The sequence below is a fragment of the Pinus tabuliformis genome, chromosome 8 (genome assembly GCF_031772625.1).
Source record: "Pinus tabuliformis cultivar Carrire ecotype Pingquan chromosome 8, CPIR1, whole genome shotgun sequence".
Classification (NCBI taxonomy): domain Eukaryota; kingdom Viridiplantae; phylum Streptophyta; class Pinopsida; order Pinales; family Pinaceae; genus Pinus; species Pinus tabuliformis.
Genome location: NC_142294.1, coordinates 1,995,651,825 through 1,995,677,622, shown reverse-complemented (window position 1 = coordinate 1,995,677,622; position 25,798 = coordinate 1,995,651,825).

Here is a 25,798-nt window from a genome sequence, read left to right as displayed (position 1 = left end):
ATCACAGGGGTAGATCTAAAGAGGTTACTAGAGCCACCACAAGGGCAATTAGAGAGCTTGTAAATCAATTGTTTAATTCATAAACAAAACCCAGAGATAGATTGAAGCAACATTTATCTACTTTGCATTTGCATATCAAATGCAGTTCGAAGGCTACCTGGCTCAACTTCAGGCTCCGTCTGTAAGTTTATAAAGTAAACAAATGCAGATAAACAAACAATCTATTCGCTCCCCAGCGGAGTCGCCATTTTGTTATCGGGAAAACTAGTGTCTATACAGAACTGCTAGTCCCACTAAGGGTGATAGCTACCTTAGAAACAAACACACTAAAACTACTTTCGTTTTCCTTTATGAGAAATAGATGAGAGAAGAATAAAGGAGACCAACCTCAGTCTTGCGCTTGGTTCCTTGCTTGATTCCTCTCCCTTCTGATAGTCCTTTGCTACTTGCTTCCTTGTATACCCAGCTTCAAAGAGCACCTGTAGAATCAAAGCAGCATAACACTATACGAGAACATAGATCTATTATCATAAACAATATAGGACCAGATATATATTAACCACACAAATGCATACAACATCAATCACACAAGAATGTGGAGGAAAACTTGAATAGCTTTATTGATAATCAAGAAAGAGCAAAGAGGATTACAACCAATTGTTCTGACCCAGCATCATCCTCTCAGCAAGAAGCCCTTCTTCACCTCATGAAAAGCTTAGATCAACCAACACTATGATATTGCACCACAAAACCAGCAACACTTCCCTACAAGATACAAAATTCCAGCCTCTGGATCTCTGGGATGAGGGATCCATATATAGATGTTTGCAAGGGGGGTGAGTCAGCTTTTGAGATTTGATTAGTGTCTTCTCTCTGATAGTTATTGAATCCACTTGGAGATTGATGATCTCTTACTCATTCCTGGGTGAATGCAGAGAGGCAAGTGTCACAGGAGAAGTTTCTAGAAGATTCTTTGCTTCTCCACCTTGCAGATTGACCCTGCCATTTGTCCACTCTCACCCATCACACCCCATAGAAGGGCTTTTCAACATGCATCGCACCTACTGTGTGTACTTAGGTGGGATGCAACGCACTTTGACCATGGAGCAGGTGAAATGATCCAGTTTTGACCAATTTTGAGTAGTTTTTCATGGAGAACTTCTGGGAGAAGATGTAATCAGTTGACCTTGTTCTTTTAGGGGTCGGAACAACACTTTTAGGGACTTAAGAGCCCTTGGTTTATGGACATTTATGATTGGGGTTGCAGTTCTCAAAAATGTCTATAACAACCACCACGGCATCCAATGCTACGACGCCATCTTTTACAGCGACTTCACGTTGTTCTCTAACCTCTAGTGGAGTTGAAGGTTGTGACTTCAACTCTAGCTCTGTAGTTTTCAGGTTCAGTTCAAACTGAACCTTGGCCACTTCTTTTTTCACATCGCGTACACCTCCAGCCAACTTCCTGATCTTCGCATCCATCGGCGCTTCCTTTGGGATATGCAGTTCAGCGGCTGTTCTGCATGACTCGGCCACCACGGCTGCAAGTTGTTCATTCTACGCCTGAACTTTCTTCCATGCTTCTAGCCCTACTGATTTCTCCATGAAAATTTGTTCATTGTTGACTTTTTACTCGCTGATCATGCTCAACGTGTGTTTTTCTCGGGCCTTAACTTTTGCTATCACACCTGCTTGCAGTGTGTGAAGAAACTCACTAGGGAGCGCGACCAAGTTGAGGCTAATATTCTTTAAGGAGCTGAGAATAGCCTTGTCAGTGGTCTCCTCCGCGGTCAAAGCTCCATTAGGCAGCATGACTGCCCGGAGATCCAATGATCGAACCATCTCTTTTGCTTGAGTGGTCCCTGGTGCCAAACTGGTTGATGCAACACTACTTTGTCCTGCACCTACCTAGATTCCCGTCGTCTGGATCTGCAGATCACACAGATCCTTCTGTATGGTGCTCAGTATCTACTTTTGCTACTGCTCAAATTGCTGCAGCAGTTCTGCGGTTGTATCCCGCACCTTATTTCCAATATCATCCAAGTAGCCCTTTGTGAAGGTAATTGGATCTAGTGACGACTTAGTGGCTTTTGTCTTTTTGCACAGTCCTTCCTTTTCTTGCTCCCTATACCGCTTCACTCGGAAGGGAGTGCTCTCCTGCTGATCTCTGCCTCCCTGCTCTAACCTCTCTTCTTCCTCCATTTAGGGCAAAGGAGATTTCCAACTTCTCTCGGAGTTATGCTCTTCCTGCTCTTCCTGTTCCTTTGCGGCTCTTTCTGCTTCTACTCTGGTGTTCTCCTCGGTCTCTTTCTTCCTCTTCTCAGCCAATTGCTGAACCTTTAGTCTGGCCACTTCCTTTTTCGGCTTCTGGATGCAGAATGCCACTCTGTTGGCTAGTGCTTGATGACCTCTGCAATAGCATCATCCGTAGCCATGTAGGGTAAGTTGACCCACTTTTGATCTAGATCCTTTCGCGCCCGGATGTAAACATTGTTGAAAAGTGTGCAACAAGAAATGTTAAATTTAGAATGTGCTAAAAATAGACCTGCTAAAATTAGCATGTCTAAAAATAGTAGTTTAGCCAGTGAGGTCATTGGCCACATTCGGTGGGAGGTGAAACTACTAAAAATAAAAAGTTCTAAAAATAGCATTTCTGGGTCCCTTCCTATTTATAGCAGTCCCTAGTTTATCTATAAGAAGTAAAATTAATCTTGGTCTTAACAGTAGTTGGAAATATTAATTAATTAATTCAGTTGAGTTAATTAGTTAAGGAAATTCGAATTTGAAGTCTTTGTGAGCATGCACATGAGTTGTCCCACTGATTGAGGAATTTATCCTTAATTTCCTGCACTGATTGAGGGAATAAGTATGAATTCTATAATGAAAGAATCGGTTGACTTAGTTCTAACTAGTCAAGTCCAGTTAGATTATTTTAACAAGTTGTTAAAATAATAAAATATAGTTTGTTAATGCTTGCATGCATGTGACAACTATTATTTTAGATAACTGAGAATTCACTCATGGATAACTGTTGCATGTCAGTTTTGTTAGAGACCCAGTTGAGATCAGATGTGTGACAGTGTACTATCAGATGCTTAACTATTTCTAGTATGTAGTTTTTGCATGGTTTAGGAACTAATGTCCTCAAGGATTACGTAGATGGACCATTGGTTATTTTGGTATGTTTGGAATTAATAGCATATGCTTTTGCTATTATTTCCTAAGAAAACTACGTAAGGACCATAGGTAAAGCCTATATAAACAGGGCTTGGTTGGTTCATGAGACATATCTTCATATCTTCATAGTTCATTGAGAACTGAATAGCTTGAGAGCTAATTCTTTTTATATTGTGAAGAGGATTTCCACTTGATTGATAATACATGGTTGGGGTTTTATGCTGGTGTTTTCCCCTGGATATATCTTGTGTTATGTGTGATTATTTCTCTTGATCAGTTATGCATGTTTCTACTTGATGTTGCTCATGAATTCGATTATGCTTCTGCTTAATGTTTTGTAGAAGTAGTACAAGTATTATGCTTTAGGGCATTGCATATATCGGTTTGTTTTATAGGTGAAATTTCTACAAACATAGTGGAATTCCACTTTGAACTCCGCGCACCTAGATAGCTGCTCAAACATGGTTGGGGACAACCGCGGCTTGCGGTTGATGGCTGCGCGAATGCTTGCATCCATCAGCACCAAAAATACTTTGCTTTTGTTTACCCGCCCAACATCTTTTGTCGCCCAAAGAGATGCAATTTTCGCTGCTTTCGGTAAATATGTCTCAATTGGAGGAAACTGGCTGTCCTCCAGAAAATCCCACGCAACGAGCATAATTGAGAGCAACATGCACGAATAATGAAAGTTCTTACTTTCATCCTGTACCTCTTTGCAGTTCAAGAGGAAATCGCTACACAAGTAGCGTGCCTAGTTGAATTGTATGCCCTCCATGCAATGAGCTACTAAAGAGACATTGGTGCTGACACCTTGTCCGCATGACACTTCCGCATAAATTTTCCAGCCAAAATTTGAGTGGCAACCTTCACCGCGAGGTCAGTAATGATGGTAATGGAATACCTGCGTGGCTTCTTGATCTGAAATGAGAGTTTAACAACTTGTTATGCTTACAAGAACCTCTCACTCTAAAGCTTAGAAATATATGGTCTAGCTTATGTTGACAATTGCATAATTAAGTACTTGAAACAGGTGTATGCCTTTGTTTGTTTTTAATTATTTAAGTGCTTTAATTTGATTTGTTTATGCTGATATTAAACACACATAACATCCATATAATGCAGCAAATAAACATCAACACATAACAACAAATTTAATCTAGGAGTTCACCCGAATATCATGGGCTGCGTCTCCTTGAAATTTTGTCATCTTGACTTGACTCTTTGGGACTATGGCAAAGTTTCTTTTACAAGTTCCACACTCAACTCCAAAGTTTACTGTATTGAACCAATGGGCTTAGAAAACCATCTATATCTCTGTCATGGCTGTCATCATTATGCAAACAGATCTAAGATCCCTTAGGCTTGATTGCACTAACTCATGGCTTCTTGATGGCACTAACTCCTTCAGAATTATTCAACTATCTCTAAAACCTCTTCTACTATCTCCAACACATATCAGACATCAAGAATAGACTATTCATTTGCTCAAAATGAGCACTACATCCCCGATCTAGGCCTTCCTCCATGGTTGGCACTAGGTTGCCTAGAAATTCCCTATAGAATCTCAGCCTTTAGAAGTCTCCAGATTCTTCTTTAAACCCTTACAATGGATTCAAAAGGTTCATTACAATCAGGAATGACTGTTGGTTCGCTGATAATGGATACTGGTAGCTCCTGCAACTGCCTCCAACCCCTGGTGGCCCTGAGCTCCAAAATCTCCCTGGATGAAAATCTCCTTGAAGATGACTTCTTCAGCTTCTCTGTACTATTCCATTGGCTTCAGAATGCTTCAACTAGCCTAGCTATCCTCTTGTTTCACTCTCTTATGTCGAAAACTACTTCTGGAGTGCCTTTAGGCAATTTTCCCTAGAGATCCTCCTCCAAATATGGAAGAACTCTAGTTAAGGCCGCCAAGTCTGGTAGCAGGCCCGAAAATAGCAGAATCCGCCAACTTTACCGCCAACTGCTAACCGTTGGACTAATTGTAACTGTCGTCTTTGGGCTCGCATGTGATAGGTATACTCCGACAGTTAGGGATAAGGCCGTTAAGGTTGGTGGTCATCCCACAAACCGCGTGGTTTGTTTCAATCGGCGGACATGTGAACATGTCGTATGGGACCACTGGCGGTCCTGACCCCCAAACCACAACTAGTTACACCTTAAATAAAACATTCAACCATTATGTGTTAAGAAACACGGTAGTGGAGGTGGTAGCGCGTGGTCCTGTCTTGCCGGAGGTCATGGGTTCGATTCCGTCTGACGCCGAACAAATTTTACCATGCCATTCCAGGGCCACGTGGCGGCCTCTGGGCTTGCCACGTGTTAGCTCCTGATTGGTCATCCTAAAGGAATATTTTGGGGAATATTCCTTGGAATATTCTTTTTTAATATTTTCCAAAAATCACTCTATTCTTGGAAATTGCAGTTTACTAGACTTTTTCAAATTGCGATAACTCCTTCATACAGTGTCGGTTTTTTGAACCGTTCACGGCGCCAGAATTAGGAAGACGAGATCTATCTGGTCACTCAGGTTTGACACTCTTTCAAGAACTTTGAAATTTCAGTTTTCATTAAAGTCCTAGATCAATATCTGATAAGTTCTTGACAAGTTTGAACTTGTCCTTCATCTTCTTAACGAGGTCGCTCGCTCGTCTTTCCGCCAAACGCCTTGGCCGGATTCAGTCCTGAATGAGGAAATAATGTGATTCGATGGATCGACATGTCAGTGATGGGGATCGGCTCGTTCAACCATAAGCACTCGTCATGCACCAAGCACAACAACTGCCTAATGACAATCAGGTTAATCGGAGCACTGTGGTAATAGGGCACCCATAACAAGTTCAACAACCCTGACTTATTGACTCCGTGAATCCATTCCACGAGATCCAACGCGGTGACACCAGACTCTTTGTATAAAACCCGCCTCATGAAGGTGTCTGTGGCAAGGTGGGCGCACTGCTCATGGTCCACCAAATCCTAATCTTCCAGTTTCAAGTGCGAGATCTGCGTCAAGCGCGAACCTTCAAAGGGTAGGTTCTCCGGTAGCAGGGGTGTGTTAAAGAGGAACTGTCCCTCATCTGGGTCCTTTGAGAATTTCACCTTTCCCTTGCGCGGAGGGATATACTCCAGCATCTTATATATAGGGTCGACCCCCTCAATATCTATGTCTTCCGCACCCTCCTTGACCTACAGATCCACCACTTTTCCTTTCTCCTTTGCGCTCGACTTTTACTTCCGCTGAGCCTGTGTAGCTGCATGTTTCCTCGGTGACTCGCGCACTCACATCAGCTTCTTTTGCTTATCCTTCTTTGGTTTGGGAACCTCCTTCATCGGCATAGGCTTCGGCCTAGGCGACCTCAACGCCTTAGGCACTGTAGCTAGAACCTCCATACTGACAACCTCAGGAGCGGCTCCCTTAGAGGCGATAGCTCCCCAAGTACTAGTGGTTTCTGTTGGTGCTGACATGAAGCTATTAATGAATTCTCGATCTGACTCAATTAATGTGTTGAACACAGGGCTTGTGATCAAGGCTTCTAAGTAGTCACGATTCATGCGCAACAGACAATGAAACACATAAATTCTCAGAATGCAAAGTGTTTCTCATTGGACGGCCACATGTAATTGATAGGTGAATTCAAATTCAAATTCGACTGTTCCCCCAAAATCGGTCCATACATGCTAGATTGGCGGCAGATTTCCAAAGATTTCACTCTTAAATTCAGCCTTAAATTCTGCCCCCCCCCCCCGCTCCTCTTAATCGTTTTCTCACTGTCAAATCATGAATAGTGATAGTAACGGTCACTTTTTCACTGTTTTGCGTGGTATCTCCTCCTATAGCGCAACTCCCTTCGCGTTTTTGTTGATGCTGTGACACCCTCCTGTTTCGCGCAGACTCCCTTGTCGCGCAGCTCTACAACCCAGGAAGTGTAGTTTATAGTCTCGCGCCTCCTTGCGGCTGCCTAGAGTGCTAAGACTGTGTTACCATCATGTAGTCATTGGGTTGGATCCCCATTGTATGGCATCAATCAACTTCCATTTATCTTTCCCGGAAATGGATCTCCATTCAATTTCACAAGTTGAACTGCTCCACCATCGGTAATCTCTTTGATGACATATGACCCCAACCAATGCATCCGAAATTTTCTTGGAAACTTATCAAACTTGCTGTCATATAAAAAAACTAAATCATTTCCCTTGAGGGTGCGCAATTTGATGTGTTGATCGTGTCATGCATTTTCGCGCTCCTTCTGAACTTGTTGATGAATTCCAGCCGAAAATCTATCTTCGTCAAGCTCGGTCAGCTGCATGAGCCTCTCTTCTAAGCTTTCGCGGTCCACCATTCCTGTAAACGTTGCTATGTGTAGACTAGGCACAATGTACTCCATATGCATCATAACCTCTACACCATAGACTAGCCTGAAAGGTGTTTGACTAGTCAGCATTTTACAGCAGTTCTGTAAGCCCATAATACTGTTGGTACGCGCACGTCCCAATAATTCTGCTATGCATTGCAAACCTTTGGCAGCGTATTCTCCAATATCTTATTAAATTCTTCAACCGTCCCATTGGCCTAAGGATGATATGGTGTACTTTTCTGATGATAAACTTGGAATTCTTCTATCAGTGAGCTGATCATTTCATTAAGGAAATTCGTATCACTATCACTCAACAAAACCTTTGGGTCAAATACTGTCGTGGTGATGATGTACCCCGCACCCATCTTCTTTCCTGAAGGCTGAATCGGTCCTATGAAATCAATTGCCCATTTATCAAATGGTTGCAATGATACATGCGGATTCAAAGGTAGCTCATCCCTTCGCGATGGCCTGTCGATTCTCTGACATGCATCGCACACCCTACAATATGCTTTGGAATCCTTATTTAACGTTGGCCACCACAACCCAGCGCGTAAATCTTTTGCGCTGTTGCTTTTCCTGCATAATGGCCTCCCACAGCTCCTCCGTGAGCTTCAACGAGGACACTTTTTCACTCGAAATCAGGCACAAAGTGTTGCAGTATCTTGTTCGATCCCATTTTATACAAATGGCTTGCAATAATAGAAAATTTTGCCGTGCACACCACCAATTCCTTCTTTTGTTGACTAGTGTATCCCTCTGGAGCATTCTTGTAGTCAGGAAGTGGATAATGTCTGCAAAGTGATTGTCTGCGATGCACACCGCAAAGAGCTGCGCATCAAGCAACCCCTCCTCTAAATTGGTAGGCTCCTCTCCTGTTTCAATGCACGACAGATGATCTGGCCCTTCATTCAATTGTCCTGGCTTCACAATTACTTCGAAATCATACTCCTGAAACAACAGCAACCATTTGCATATCCCCCCCCCCCAACACAGGCTTGTTGACTAGGTACTTTAATGCAGAATGGTTTGTATACATCTTAAAGTGTCCGCCTAGCAGGTAATGTCTGAACTTCTGGAGTGCGTACACCATAGCCAAACCTTCGTGCTCTGTCGTCGAATAATTCTTTTCAGCCTTAGACAACTTCCTACTTGCAAACGCTATAGGGTGATCCAACTCTCCTTCACCGGCCTGTGTCAACACTGCTCCTAGTGCAATACATGACGCATCCACATGCACATGAAACTCCTTCTTCCAATCTGGGAAGACTAGGATCGACGCGGTGACCATTTTCTCCTTTAATATATCCAGACTCCGCTGACATCGTTGATCTAAAGATGATCTGAGGTTGTCATTGATGTCAACCCAAGAAGCACCAAGGATGACCCTGAACTTCCATGGCACATTGGGCATCATCATTCATGGTTTCTCATCTCATAACCATTATAGGAATACTCTACTCAAAAATATCTTTCTATTGATATAAAGCTCTCTTCGTAATTCCTCACGGTTTGTAAGTTATTCAAGATTGAAGTTAGTAACCCCAATTAGTGCGATAAAACCCCACGGGGTTGTGGCATGGCATTTATCATTGATTTTTGTCATTGAATATTCAATAATTAATAATTTTTTAATCTCCTAAAATCCCTCCAACATTCTCTATAGAAGCGCCTCTCAACTATATAAAAGTAAATCTCATATATCCTCCAACAGTTGTGATCATGGCATTTTCGCTATAACTTTATATCTGAGGAGTCTTAGATGCTGAAATTAAAACTGATTTGAGCCAAAATCCAGATGAACATCATGACCGAATTCCATATCTTGGTTCTCTATATTTTCAGCGATATGATTTGTGGAAGTTAGCATTTTTGTAGGCTCCCGAATTTCATCTCAAAGAGGTGACCTTGGGAAAATCGTCATAACTCTCTCTCTAAGAAGTGGATTGGAATTCAGTAAAAAGTGGCAGATAGTGCACAAACTGTCATTTTCTTTGTATCAATGTGAGAGCCAAAGAAAGAAACCGTGAGACGTGGCACACCGTACAATTTCACTCTACTGAACTAGTCCATAATTAGGTCATTGTGAGAGATTGGGCATAACTTTGCCTTGAAGAATCCAAATTGGGTCAGAACTGTGGCATTGGAAAGAAGACTCAGAGGGCTACGACAAAATAGAAGATCACATATTGGGGATCTCAAATCATAGAGAGAAATCAGATTCAATATCGTGATCCTAGAAGGCAAGAACAAAAAAAAACTACATCAAGTACTGTAAAGGGGTGCAAAGGACAAGCCTTTCTAGGGCAGCAAAGAGCAAGGTGTAGAAAAATGATGCAACAGAGGTAAGATCCAAGCAAGTATCTTCTATATATGCATGTTCATCTCTTAATTTCATTAGGTTATTTGTATTCCAATTTGTTGTTTTTGTTTAGCACTGACATGTGCTCTGTAGGATGAGGTAAGTTTTGTTATTATCATGTCATGGGTATTTCCTTGAAGACTTTTTGCAGGTATTATATATTCATCAAGAGAAGACTCAATACATAATCTAATGTTTTAAAGAGTGAGAAAGGGTAGCATGACAAGAGTAGCAATCAAGGTGCAGAACAACAGCAAGAAGTTCACCACATTAAGTCTTCAAGTGGGCAGCACTGCATACAGTCATTGTAAAAATATCATTGTGTAGTCATTGTAAAAGCATCATTGTAAAAGTTGTACAAGTGTCTATCAGCCAAGAGTTGAAGAGGCAATGTTGGGAGGTCTAGGATCATCATTAGGTGGTTGTGTCATAGTTGGGGTTATGGTCTAGTGTGTCTTCTTCTTCTACATCATTCTATATCATTCTAAAGTGGACCATTTTCCTTGGTACGAGAGTCCATTATTATTTTATTCTTCTATAGGGTGGTAGGGTGGTGCTAGGGTGAGTTGTAGCTCATTGGGTGTTGGGGCATTTGTTCAGTTGACTACTAAAGAATCTCGGAAGTTGGAGCGTCCATCCAGTGGGAGTTGGAGAAAAATGCTTTTCTAGATTCTAGGATGTTGGAGCTTTCTTTTCAATTGGAGTTGAAGATTAAAGAATTATTAGAAAAGCGTTCAGGTGGTTTTTGTCCCAGAGGGGGTTTCCACCTTAAAAACTATGTGTGTTTCCGTTCCTTTTGTTTACTACTATCATTGTACAAACACTAATAATAATTTAAGATTAACTAATGCTCTGAAAGATTAATAATAATTCTAATTGAAAGGAATATTGATTCACCCCCCCTTTCAGTATTTCCAACTATTGGTATCATAGCTTGGTTCCTTCAATAACATTTTAACAACTGGAAGGAGATCATGGAGCATACCAAAAATGGTGTACCTCTTTTTGATGAAAATAATTATGCACTCTGGAAAGGAAGAATGGAGGTCTATCTCTTGGCGCAAGGTTACGAAGTATGGGACACTGTTGAAAATGGATTTACACCAACCACAGATGAGCAAGGTAAGAATAATTTGGTAAATGATGCAAAATAAAGAATATTATTATCAGTGGACGTATTGAATCTGCTTATCAGAAGGTGTTGGGTTGTAAAACCGCTAAAAATGTATGGTACAAGCTTGAGAATATATATGCAGGTGACTCAAATGTCAAAGATAGCTCATCATCCGATGAAGATAGTGACAGTGAAGAAGAAGCCAATGAGACAGTATTGTTTATGGCCAAGCACAATAAACAAGAGGTATAAAACAAAGAAGAAGAAGGGTTGACCATAGAAGAATTTTCTAAGGAGGCAATCAAGCTTATAAAAGAGCTCAAGGTTGAGAATATCCGTTCCAATACTCTTGAAGAACAAGTTCAAGGTCTCAAAACTGAAGTTGAAGAACACAAATGTATTGAAGAGCCACTTCAAAAGAAGTTGGAAGAACGCAACCAAGAAATGGAAGCATTAGAAGCCAAAGTAGTCTCGTTGTGTAAGGAAGTGAAGAAGAGAAACATTGTCCAAACTTATGCCCACAACTCAAGGGCATTGGAAGAAATCAATAATACAGCAACATGAGACCTCAAGAGAGAAGTCCAACAGAAGAAACGAGAACTTGACACAACATTTGCAGAGATTAGTAGGATCACACAACAAATGCAGGAAATATAAATCTAAAGGAAGGAATCTGATCAAAGATACATATCCGTTGTTGACCAAAAGAAAAAGGAATTAGAAACATATTCAATAGAAATAATCAGGCTCAGGATTGAAAATGAGAAGCAGAAGGAACAGATACAAGTTCTCAACAGAGAAGTAGAGAAGACCACTCTTCTCAACCTAGAGGTTGAGGAGGCAGAAGAAAGAAGGAAGATCTTGAAAAGATGGTTTCAAGAAGATCTTACTCAAAAGAAAGAAGAACTTGATGCAACCCATGATGAGATCAACAAACTCAAGGGATCACAAAAAGAACACTTACAAGATAAGACAAATGAAGAAGCAAAAAAGAAGGCAATTAAAGATGGTAAAGCTCCAGTTGATGAAGGTACAAGTTCCAAAGCTTCGCAAGATGATTCTAATAAGGAAGTTGATCAAAGTGAAAAGCCAAAGAATAATGTTGCAACTCCAAAGAACAAGACCGAAGCAATCTAGAACAAAGGACCACAACAAACTACAACACCGCCTCCAAACAAGAATGAAAATCCTTCCAGGTATGTTCGTTTATTTAATGGTTATTGCTTTTTATGTGCTAACTATGGACATATGGCTAGGGATTGTGAAGTTTTTGACAGGTACAATCATTATATACAAAACCTTAGAATCAGGTTTGCAGGATCACGAGACAGGTTCCACGATGATTTTTTCAGAAGAGAATACCTACTAGATGGGCCAAATATTGAATGTTTCAAATGTCATAACTATGGCCATAGTGCTCGTGGTTGTAGATATCAGATGGAATTTCCCATGGACAACATTGAATGCTTCAAGTGTCATAACTATGGGCACATGGCTCACGATTGTAGGAATAAGAAGGTATGGAAAAGGAAATAGGTATAGGAAGATAAAGAAGATAACAAGGTTTCAGCAGTTATGCTTTCAGGATTTGTAAAAGAAAAAGGTCATGAGGAATTAGCAGTTGCTTTAAATAATGACTCAAGTAAAGATGGCCCGTTAGGCATCTCACTATTTTGAACAATCTAGCTTGTTCACTCCTTAATGTTTGTAGAGGAGGAGTCTATGTAGTAGTATATGGCACAAGTTTGTGATTGATAGGAAGGTAGTTTGAACAAGATGGCAGTTTCATTACAGATTCAGGAGGAGCAAAACAGTTGAAGGATGGACATGGTTATTAGGAATAAAGCAAGATTTGTTTGCAAAGGCTATGCACAAGTGGAAGGAATTGATTTCGACGAAAAATTTGCACCATTTTCCAGAATGGAAGCCATCCGGATGTTTCTCGCCTATGCATGTTCAAGAAAAATAAAATTATATCAAATGGATGTTAAGTCAATATTTCTGAATGGAAAATTAGAAGAATAAGTTTACATCGAACAACCTGAAGGTTTTCTACTATTAGAAAAACAAGACTATGTTTGCAAGTTAAAGAAGGATCTGTATGGTCTCAAACAGGCTCCCATAGCATGGTATGCTCGTCTTGATGGATATCTATGTCAACAAGGGTTCAAGAAAGGTATTGGTGATAACAATCTTTATGTACAAATAGATAAAGGTAATTTAACAATCGTTGAGGTATATGTGGATGATATAATCTTTGGTAGAAATGATGATCGACTAAGTAAGAAATTTGCTACAAAGATGCAAAGTAAGTTTGAAATTTCTTTACTTGGTGAGTTGACATACTTCTTAGGGCTTAAAATATCTCAGCAAGAGAAATGAATATTTATATGTCAAGCCAAGTACCTCAAGGAAATGCTCAAGAAATTCAAAATGGAAGATTGCAAAATCGTCCTTACTCCGATGGTAATAGGTTGCAAATTGAGCATAGATGACTCATCTAAGGATGTGGATCAGAGGTTGTACAGATCTATGATTGGTAGTCTTCTATATGTAACAGCCTCCCAACCAGATGTTATGCAAGTAGTTGGACAAGTAGCAAGATTCCAAGCAACACCAAAAGAATCACATATTATTGTCGTCAAAAGAATTCTTCGATATCTAAAGGGAACAATAGAATATGGATTGTGGTATCCCAAGGGAAACAATCTCATTATTCAAGCCTTTATAGATGCAGATTGGGCAGGAAGCATTGATGATCGTAAGAGTACTAGTGGAGCAACATTCTATCTATCTGGTTGTCTCGTATCATGGTTGAGAAAAAAGAAAACCTCAATCTCTTTCTCTACAGCAGAAGAAAAATACATTGTAGCGGCAACTTATTGTACTCAAGTCCTTTGGATGAAACAAAATTTGTAATATCTTCAAGTACAATTCAATGAGCCTATTCCCATCTTCTGTGATAACACTAGTGTCATCAGCATCTCCAAGAATCCTGTCGTGCATTAAAAAACAAAACACATTCCGATCAAATATCATTTTGTTAGAGAACAAGTCGCTAAAAATAATATCAAACTTAAATATGTTGGTACAAAAGAACAAATCGCTGATATCTTCACTAAACCTTTACCTCGTAAAGAATTTGAATATCTTCGCCAGAAGCTTGAGATTCTCCCGAGTTCTCATTAGATTTTCCTTATTCAGAAAATAAAGGGAGAGTGGAAGTGTGTACAAGTCCGCAGGATGGTTGTGTGTCAGGGGGAGTTACCCTTTGTCATTGATGTCAAAGGGGGAGAGAAGAGAGTAGGAAGGGGTGCCTTGATCGCAAGGGGAGTACTTGTTATGCCATCAAATGCAAAAGGGGGAGATTGTTGATCTAAAGATGATCTGAGGTTGTGATCTGGAATTTATCCAGGATAAAGAATGAAAGGTATTATAGACTCATGTGCATGGATGTGCCTATGTTACTTATGCAATGGATCGATAATATTGCTAGAATACATAGACACCGAGGCAATCAGAGAAAACATAATAGTCAAACATGTAAACAAAACAAGTTTAATAAGGAGTTCACCCAATGCTCCTAGGCTACGTCTCCTGGTCCAACCTTTCAGTGGTGGCCTCTCTATTATGTTTTCAAGCAGAGTTTTACAACAGTGAGCTCGATTCAAGTCTCACTAACAGAATGAAGTCAGTAGGAATGGAGTGCACAGACTCTCCTTACTAAAACTCGACCTCTGAGGGTCACAGTAGTATGACAGGCCTATACCGAGGAGCTTGCTTGAACCTCTCAAGCCTTCAATGGAGTACACAGACTCTCTAACTCTCTTGGCTTTGTCTAGCTCGATGGTGCCTTTAAGTCAGCTCGGCTTCTACTCTCTGTTCTCTGCTATTAGCTTTCTGCATCTCTTCGCTATCTGCCTCTTGTTTTTCTGCTTCTGTCAGTTCATGGCTTTAAAGCTAGTCTGATCTTCGACTGCTCGTTTTCACTTCCTGGCCTTCTGGTTTCTTTTCCTCTATCCATTCGAATTCCTCTACTCTGTGTCATCATCACTGGGTAACGCCTCGCAAGGAGGTGGCCACTTGTTTGCTAATGAACTGGGTGTCAGATTCCCTTAATCATACTCGAATGGTCGTTAAATCTGTTTGCTTCAAGATCGTCCACGAACACGAATCATTTGCCAACTCATCATCCACGTCAGACTTCAAATCCCCGTCATCTTGCTTTTTGACGTGTCAAATCCGACTAGTCATTGGGACGTATCTCCACCGTCGATCTGGACCCCCCCAGATCCTACGGTCGTCCTTCATATCGGGCGAACAAGTCGCATGACGTTTACCTGTCTGATGCGAGTGGGTTTCTCTCTCCTCCGTTGAACATGTGTCGCTCAATGTGTGGCATCGGGTGGGACTCAGTCAAAACTGCTTATTGCCTCGAAGCCTTCCGATATCCTACCGGTTTTGGGGAATCCATGCTACGGAACCGAAATAGTTACTTTTCCGAGTTTTATAGCGTTTTCGAATCCGATAATTTCGAGGCTTTCCTTCATTGAGGGGGATGCCCTGCCACGATTAGTGCTTAGCGCTAATCGTGTATCAGAATCCACCTCTGTTCCTTGATCTGGCCTCTGGTTTTGCCAGTTTTGTGCCATTGCACTTTACCATGGGCCAACAGTATTCGCGCTTGATCGAGGGTCCTCGTTGCTCCGCTCTGGCCACAACTGCAATTGTTGTGAGGATTCCTTCTGATAGCTTCGATCTTTTCTAGGACTTGAACCTTTAGCATAATTTGAAACAGTCATGAAAACTTAGAGAGTTTTAGGATCCAATTCGTATCACGGCCTTCCCATCAAAAAAGCTTTTGGACCACCAAAAGTTGGTTTTCTTTCAAGAATCAATAAAGTGAGGGTATTGCTTCCTCGCTTGCTCAATTTCTATCCATTTTGCACTGCTTGGATTTGAACCTTTGAGTCCGGTCCTGAGGTACTCAATGTCACCTCTGCATGTAGTTCTTACCTTCCTTTCCAGAACTGCATCTTCCTGCAACTCATTAAGATATTCAGGTAATATATCATCAATAGGAGGAAATTGACTCTTCTCTCCGGGATCTTCAATTAATGAAGGTTCAAATAGTCTCAAGTTGTCTGCATTAACAACTAAGTAGATGTGCATGTAAGCTGGTAGAACAAGGCGAAAAGCATTCTCACCAATTTTCTCAAGTATCTTGAAAAGTCCATACCTTATTGGCTTTAGCTTCTTACCTTTACCTTGCATCCTGTCTTTGCTGATATACAGCTAGACTTGGTCACCAACTTGGAAACTATGCTCTATCCGATGCTTGTCATGCCTTGCCTTGTACTTGGCTTGGCTCTTTTCCAGTTGTTCCTGTACTGCCTGGTGAATCTCTTGGATTTGTTCAATGAACTTGGTTGCCTTGTCCACATCACTGTGTCCATCAACTGCTATGTCTTTACCAAAGACAAAATCCAAGGGAGACCTTGGTGTGAAACCAAAACAGGTCTCAAAAGGAGATCTATGTGTAGAAGAATGTTTAGCTCGGTTGTAAGCATGCTGCACATAACATAAATGTTCATCCCAAAGTTTGGGATGCTTGCTGCAATAACCTCTGAGCAACTGGATCACTATCCTATTGACCACTTCTGTTTGGCCATTTGTTTGCAGATGAAAAGCTGTGCTTTTCTTCATCCTGGTGTCCATCAATTCCTACAAGCTTGACCAAAATTTCCCAACAAATCGGGTATCTCAATCAAATATTATGGAAGTGGGTAATCCAAAATGAACCCATACATGCTGAAAGACCAACTTTGCATTTTGTTCAGCTGTTATCTGTTTGTTACAAGGTATTAAAATACACATTTTGCTGAACCTATCCACAACAACATATAAATAGTCATGACCTTTCCTAGATTTAGGCAGTCCTCCAACAAAGTCCATGGAAACACTTTCCCAAGGATGAGAAGGAACTGGTAGTGGAGTGTACAAGCCTAGTTCCATTGCTGGGCTTGCTTTTAGCACACATGGTACACCCTCTTACATATCTAGAAACTGTCTCATTCATTTTCGGCCAATAACAAAATCTTTGCAGCTGTGCAATCGTTTTACTTACACCAAAGTGACATGATATTAGAGAAGTGTGTGATTCTTGAATTATCTTTACTCTTTCAGTTTTTGGAATGCATAGCTTCCCACAATGATACAGGAGTTGGTCCTTAACATGATAATCCAATTCTTCTACTCGTTTTCCTTGACTTAAAGTTGCATATACATCTTTAAAATCTATATCTTGAGCATATTGTTCAATGTAGCTCTCATGCAATACTGAATTATGCTTAAGTATAGTAGATGCATTTATAATTGGTCTAGATAACATATCTGCAACTTTATTGTGTATGCCCTTTTTATATCTGATGACTAAATGAAATTGTTGTAGAAAACCCATCCATCTATAGTGTCTTGATTGCTGCAACTTAGTTTGGGAGTCTAGATATTGAAGTGGTTTATGATCAGTATGTATAACTGTCCCTTTGCCCATTAAGTAATTTTTCCACCTTTTCACACTCTGTTCTAATGCATACAATTCTTTATCATATGTAGGATAGTTAACTACTGCAGAATTAAATGTCTCAGAATGATAACATATGGGTTTACCGTGCTGCATCAACACTGCTCCCATGGCATAGTCACTGGCATCTGTTTCAATCTCAAATGGTCTTTAAGATCGGGCAGTGATAGTATTGGTGTTGTACTAATCTTTTCTTTCAAGGTATCGAAGGCTTTCTGTTGTTTGCCTCCCCACTGAAACACCTTGTTCAATCCTGTTAAACATGTAAGGGAGTTGCAATTAAGGAAAAGTTAGAAATAAAATTTCTCCAATATTGTGCTGCTCCTAAGAAGCTTCTAACCTCTGTAACAGATTTGGGTTTAGGCTAGTTTACAATGACTGCAACCTTAGAGGGATCTATCTTCAATTCACCACCCCCTACTATATGTCCCAAATAATTCAAAGATGTTTTGCCAAATTCACATTTTGAGAGTTTAACATAAAGTTTTTCTCTTTTCAAAACATCTATTGTCTGCTTAACATGCTTTAAATGTTCTTCCCACGTTTTTCTAAATATAAGAATTTCATCCAAATATACAATAACGAAATCATCAAGAAAATATCTGAGTGCATCATTCATTACTCTCATGAAAGTATTAGGAGCATTAGTTAAGCCAAAAGGCATAACCAGCCACCCATACAATCCCTGCTTTGTTTTGAAAGCAGTCTTCCATGCATTTTGTTTTGTAACTCTGACCTAATGATAGCCACTATGCAAGTCTAACTTGGAAAAATAAACAACTTCTTTTAACTGATCTAATAGATCATCTATGCGAGGAAGGAGATAATGATTTTTGATCGTTATCTTATTCAGTGCTCGGTAATCAATGCACATTCTCCACGAGCCATCTTTCTTTTTCACCAAAATGATTGGAGACCCACATGGTGATGTGCTAGGTCCAATGAACCCCTTGTCGAGCAACTCCTGTACCTGCTTCTTGATTTCTGCATTCTCTAAATCGGACAACCTATACATTCTGATCTTAGGCAATGGAGCATCTTGCTGCAAATTAATATCATGCAATATTTCCTTTTTGGGTGGCAGACTTTTAGGTTCTTGAAACAATACATCATATTCTGAAACAACTTTTTCCAAATCAGCTTGTTGTTTAGCATCACAGCCCTCAAATACATTGGTTTTATCAGGTTTCTTTTTCTTTACAACCATCCGTAAAAATTGTTTGCATGAATTTACAATTCGTTTCATTTGCCTTGAGTTATGAGAGTATAATTATTCTTGAGCTTATGAGCTCTTACAATATATTCGATTCCATCTTTAACGAGTAGATACTTGTTCTCAGCTCTATAGAAAATAGATTTTCTATAATACAAGTAAGGACTTCCTAAAACAATTCCACATATATCCAAAGGAATTATATCTAACTCAACCTCATCTACAAATGCTGACCCAAAAGAAAACTTAAGTTTACATTGTCTAGTCACTTGTAGTTTTGCTTTATCACATAGCCAACCTAATGGATATGGTTTCTTGTGAGGTGTGGTTAGTAATCCCAACTTCTTTACAATTGCTTCAGAAATTAAATTTACTTGTGAGCCACTATCAAACAAAGTATCAATCTTTTGATGATTGGAAATAACTCGAATATGAAAAAACTCACGTCTTTTTCTCTCATTTTCTTCATTATCAGTAGATTGTGGAGAATTACTAATAGATGCTTCAGAATTTTTACCTTTTATACCTCTGGCTGCGATTGTTGCTTCATCTCCTAAGTCTGACCCCAAATCTTTTTGAATAGCTGCAACAGTCTTCTTCTTCTTCTTGCCGTCGAACTTCTTATGTTTCAGCTCCGGATGCAGAATCCAGCAGTGTTCATCATCATGCCCATCCTTTTTACAATGAGTGCATGAGGACTTGCTCTTCTGTACAGTGTTTGTCTTCCTCTCTTTCCATTTATGTTTTCTTTTCTCCTTATTTTTGCTTGCAGTGGGTTGGGATGATCCCCCAACTTCTGGGTTCCCATTCTTACCTCTAGCTTCTAGATGCGTAGCCTGAACGGATACCTCATCTATGCTAGTGGGATTAAACATGAGGATAGTGTGCCTCATGTAGCTATGTAAACCACCTATGTACTTCAACAGAGTCTCAGGTGAGTCTAAAGAAATTCCTAGAATCAAAGCTCTTTTCCTAAATTCTTGAGTGTAACCTTGTACACTTTTCCCTTTTAGTTGTCGAAGAGTTTGCCAGCTCATCATGGCTTGCTGCATGTAGGCTAGTGGATAGAATTGATTTTTAATTGCAGAAACAAATTCACTCTAGACAGAAAGAATCTTACCATGTTTCTTCATGTCAGCTTGTGTCCTGCCTTCCCACCATACCAAGGCAGTGCCCCCAAGGCGTAGGCTGACCAGTTGAATCTTACTCTTGTCTGAGTCAATACTCTGCACTCTGCAATAAACATCAATCTATCTGATCCAATTATCCAACTTCTCTGCATTCAACTCTCCATCATATATTGGTAAATCAAATTTAACATCTAATTTAATCAAATATGTCTTCTTTTTATGTTCAGTGCTATTAGGAGTCGTGAGGAATTTTTCTTCTTTCCCTTTGCCTTTGGAGTGGTCATGGAGGAGAGATTATTCTACTCCTTTGTCTTATTTGGAGCTTGATGCATCTTCATCTCTATGTTTCTTATAGTCCCTATACATTTCCTCCACCATGGATTTCAGGGTCATAAAACTATCCATGAACTGGGGGTCTGATTCCAAGGGATTTTGTTCTGACATTTTCCTCTTAGAATAGACTCTTCCAATTTCTGAGTTAGTTTCAACGAATTCTCCTTCTCCTAATTTAAGCTTTGATCTAGTTAGCATTCAACAAAAAAATCCAGCACAACCTTATCTAACCTTAGCAAACCTAAGCTCTGATACCACTTGATCTGGAATTTATCCAGGATAAAGAATGAAAGGTATTATAGACTCATGTGCATGGATGTGCCTATGTTACTTATGCAACGGATCGATAAGATTGCTAGAATACATAGACACTGAGGCAATCAGAGAAAACACAACAGTCAAACATGTAAAAAAAACAAGTTTAATAAGGAGTTCACCCAATGCTCCCGGGCTACGTCTCCTAGTCCATCCTTTCCGTGGTGACCTCTCTATTATGTTTTTAAGCAGAGTTTTACAATAGTGAGCAATATTCGAGTCTCACTAACCAAATGTAGTCAGTAGGAATGGAGTGCACAGACTCTCCTTACTGAAACTCGACCTCTGAGGGTCACAGTAGTATGACAGGCCTATACCAAGGAGCTTGCTTGAACCTCTCAAGCCTTCAATGGAGTACACAGACTCTCTGACTCTCTCTGGCTCTGTCTGGCTCGATGCTGCCTTCAAGTCAGCTCGACTTCTACTCTATGTTCTCTGCTATTAGCTTTTTGTGTCTCTTCGCCAGCCGCCTCTTGTTTTTCTGCTTCTGTCAGTTCATGGCTTTAAAGCCAGCCTGCTCTTTGACTACTCGTTTCCACTTCTCAGCCTTCTATTTTCCTTTCCTCTATCCGTTCGAATTCCTCTGCTCTGCGTCATCATCACTGGGTAATGCCTCGCAAGGAGGTGGCCACCTGTTTGCTTCAAGATTGCCCACGAACATGAATTGTTTGCCAACTCATCATCCACGTCGGACTTCAAATCCCTATCATCTTGCTTTTTGACATGTCAAATCCGATCAGTCATCGGGACGTATCTCTGTCGTCGATCTGGACCCCCCCAGATCCTACGGTCGTCCTTGATATCAGGCAGACAAGTCACATGACGTTTACCCGTCCGATGCGAGCGGTTTTCTCTCTCTTCCGCCAGACGCGTGTTGCTCGATGTGTGGCATTGGGTGGGACTCAGTCAAAACTGCTGACTGCCTCGAAGCCTTCCAATATCTTGCTGGTTTTGGGGAATCTGCGCTACGGAATTGAAACAGTTACTTTTCTGAGTTTTATAGCGTTTTCGAGTCCGAGCGTTTCTAGGCTTTCCTTCACTAAGGGGGATGCCCTGTGATACACGATTAGCACTAATCGTGTATCAAAATCCACCTCTGTTCCTTGATCTGGTCTCCGGTTTTACCATTTTTGTGCCATTGCTCTTTACCATGGGCCAACGGTCTTCACACTTGGCCGAGGGTCCTCGTTGCTCCACTCTAGCCACAACTGCAATTGTTGTGAGGATTCCTTTCGATAGCTTCGATCTTTTCTAGGACTTGAACCTTTAGCATAATTTGAAACAGTCATGAAAACTTAGAGAGTTTTAGGATCCAATTCGGATCACGGCCTTCCCACTAAAAAAGCTTTTGGACCACCAAAATTTGGTTTCCTTTCAAGCATCAATCAAGTGAGGGTGTTGCTTCCTCGCTTGCTCAATTTCTATCCATTTCGCATTGCTTGGATTTGAACCTTTGAGTCTGATCCTGAGGTACTCAACGTCACCTGTACATGTAGTTCTTACCTTCCTGTCCAAAACTGCATCTTCCTGCAACTCATTAAGATATTCAGGTAACATATCATCAATAGAAGGCAATTGACTCTACTCTTCAGGATCTTCAATTAATGAAGGTTCAAATAGTCTCAAGTTGTCTGCATTAACAACTGAGTAGATGTGCATGTAAGATGGTAGATCAAGGCGAAAAGCATTCTCACCAATTTTCTCAAGTATCTTGAAAGGTCCATACCTTATTGGCTTTAGCTTCTTACCTTCACCTTGCATCCTGTCTTTGCTGATATACAACTAGACTTGGTCACCAACTTGGAAACTATGCTCCATCCGATGCTTGTCATGCCTTGCCTTGTACTTGGCTTGGCTCTTTTCCAGCTGTTCTTGTACTGCCTGGTGAATCTCTTGGATTTGTTCAATGAACTTGGTTGCTTTGTCCACATCACTATGTCCATCAACTGCTTGCTTGAACCTCTCAAGCCTTTAATGGAGTACACAGACTCTCTGACTCTCTCTGGCTCTGTCTGGCTTGATTCTTCCTTCAGGTCAGCTCAGCTTCTACTCTATGTTCTCTGCTATTAGCTTTCTGCGTCTCTTCGCTGTCTACCTCTTGTTTTTCTGCTTCTGTCAGTTCATGGCTTTAAATCCAGTCTGCTCTTCGACTGCTCGTTTCCACTTCTCAGCCTTCTGGTTTCCTTTCCTCTGTCTATTCAAATTCCTTTGCTATACGTCATCATCACTGGGTAACACCTCGTAGGGCGGTAGCCACCTATTTGCTAACGAACTGGGTGTCAGATTCCCTGAATCATACTCAAATGGACGTTAAATTTGTTTGCTTCAAGATCACCTGCGAACACGAATCGTTTGCCAACTCATCATCCACATTGTACTTCAAATCCCTGTCATCTTGCTTTTTGACCTGTCTAATCCGGTCAGTCATTGGGACATATCTCTGCTATCGATCTGGACCCCCCTAGATCCTACGGTCATCCTTCATATCGGGCGGACAAGTCGCATGACATTTACCCGTCCGATGCAGGCGGGTTTCTCTCTCTTTTTCTGGACGCGTGTTGCTTGATGTGTGGCATCAGGTGGGACTCAGTCAAAACTGCTTATCGCCTCGAAGCCTTTCGATATCCTGCTGGTTTTTGGGAATCCGTGCTACGGAACCGAAACGGTTACTTTTCCGAGTTTTATAGCGTTTTCGGGTCCCAACATTTTGGGGCTTTCCTTCACTGAGGGGGATGCCTTGTGATACGCGATTAGCACTTAGCATCAGAATCCACCTCTGTTCCTTAATCTAGCCTCTGATTTTGCCAGTTTTGTGCCATTGCGCTTTACCATGGGCCAACATTTTGCGTGCTCAACCGAGGGTCCTCATTGGTCCGCTCTGACTACAACTGCAATTGTTATGACGATTCCTTCTAATAGCTTCGATCTTTTCTAGGACTTGAACCTTTAACATAATTTGAAACAGTCATGAAAACTTAGAGAGTTTTAGGATCCAAATCGGATTAGGTTGTCATTGATGTCAACCAAAGCAGCACGAAGGATGACCCTAAACTTCCATGGCAAAGTAGGAATTTACAGGGTAAGTTCCTCAGAAAGAATACCAAGAGGACACCGCTCACAACCAGATCTCAAATCAATACACCAGTATTTTTGACGTGGTTAAAACCCTCAGAGTGCAAGGAGGGAAACAGTCCACGGCCTGTCCCAACGTGGGTACAGACAATTTATTAATCAAAGAATGAAAATTTACATAAGCTTCTCTCATGCACGGATTACCCGAACAATGACCCTCCATGCGCTTTAAATAGAACTCATGGACCAATCGGGTGTCAAGCCACGGATCAAGTGTCGGTAATACCGAGGTGAGAGTGAACCGTCGGATCACTACATATCGTGACCGTCGGATTGTAAGTTACAAAATGTACAACGGTAAAGAAACACACTTTACCTAACTCTAACCTAACTCTATACTAGACCAAGTTGAACTTAACTATATCCTATGTGTCGGAATATCCTAACATCCCCCCTTAAGAACAACTTGGGATAGGATTGAAGGATTTACAAATATGACACAATAGGAGAAGGAAGGAGGCACTAGAGCCTATCCCCCCTTAGTGACAACTTCCTGAACTCCAAGCATATATCGAAGTTTAGTGAACTTCGCCTCTGTGAGAGCCTTTGTGAAGATGTCTGCAACCTGATCATCTGTTGGACAATATTGCACTTCAAGAACATGGTCATGAATGAGCTTTCTGATGAAGTGCATGTGTAGTTCAATGTGTTTGCTGCGCTGATGCTGGACTGGATCTTTGCATAGCTGAATGGCACTTTGATTATCACACCAAAGTGTGGTTGGATGCTGCTGCTCAAAGCCAAACTCTGATAGGATCTGACGAAGCCACAAGGCTTCCTTACTAGCTTCCACGGCACCACGATACTCTGCTTCTGCTGACGAAAGAGAAATGGCAGCCTGTTTCTTACAAGCCCATGTAATAGGTCCTGAACCAAGAGTGAAGACATAACCGGCAGTAGACTTCCGATCATCAAGGTCACCAGCCCAATCAGAATCAGTGAAACCAACTAACAGAGGAGCTGCTTTGGCACTGTAATGAATCCCAAACTGTACTGTACCTCGAACATAACGAAGTATTCTTTTAGCTGCTTTCCAATGACTTTCACGGGGGTTTTGCATAAAACGAGCAACAAGGCCAACAGCAAAGGAAAGATCAGGACGAGTATGGGTTAAATACAAGAGTTTTCCGACAAGTTGACGGTATAAGGTAGCATCAACTTCAGGAGAAGTACAAGAGACTGAAAGTTTGACTCCAGACTGAAAGGGAGAAGGGGCTGGCTTACAGTCTTCCATGTGAAAATGACGAAGAATATCACAAGCATACTTGGACTGGGAAAGGAAAATACCCTCTTGGGATTGCAAGACTTGAAGACCGAGAAAATAGTGTAAGTGTCCTAAGTCTGTCATTTCAAATTTCTTTTTAAGGCTGGACTTCACATGGTTTATAAGGTTGGGATCACTACCAGTAAGAATAAGATCATCAACATAAAGAACAAGGATGATGAGAGAGTTGCCCACTTTCTTGGTGTAGACAGTATTGTCAGAATGACACCTAGAAAAGCCAGATTCTAAAAGAAAGCTATCCATTTTGGCATACCAAGCTCGAGGAGCTTGCTTGAGGCCATAAAGGGATTTCTTAAGTCGACAAACGAGGCTGGAGTCTGTTTGTATGAAGCCAATGGGTTGTTCCATATAGATTTCTTCCTGCAAGTCCCCATGCAAGAAGGCAGATTTAACATCCATTTGATGGACTTCCCATTTTAAAGAGGCAGCAAGGGAAAGAACAAGGCGGATAGAGTTCATTTTGGCAACTGGAGAGAAGGTTTCAGTGTAGTCAATGCCTTCAACCTGTGAAAAGCCCTTAGCAACTAGACGAGCTTTATGTTTATCAACTTTCCCATCTGGTCCATACTTGGTTCTGTAAACCCATTTGCATCTAACAAGTTTGCGTCCCTTTGGTAGAGGAACAAGATCCCATGTATCATTTGTCATCAATGAATGATATTCTTCATTCATAGCTGTTTCCCAATGTGGATGGCCTGAAGCTTCTGCAAAAGTGTCAGGATCATGATTTACTGGAGCTTGAGCCAGTAAAGAAGAGGCTCTTTCAAACTGAGAACGTGTACGTCGCTGATCTGTAGGA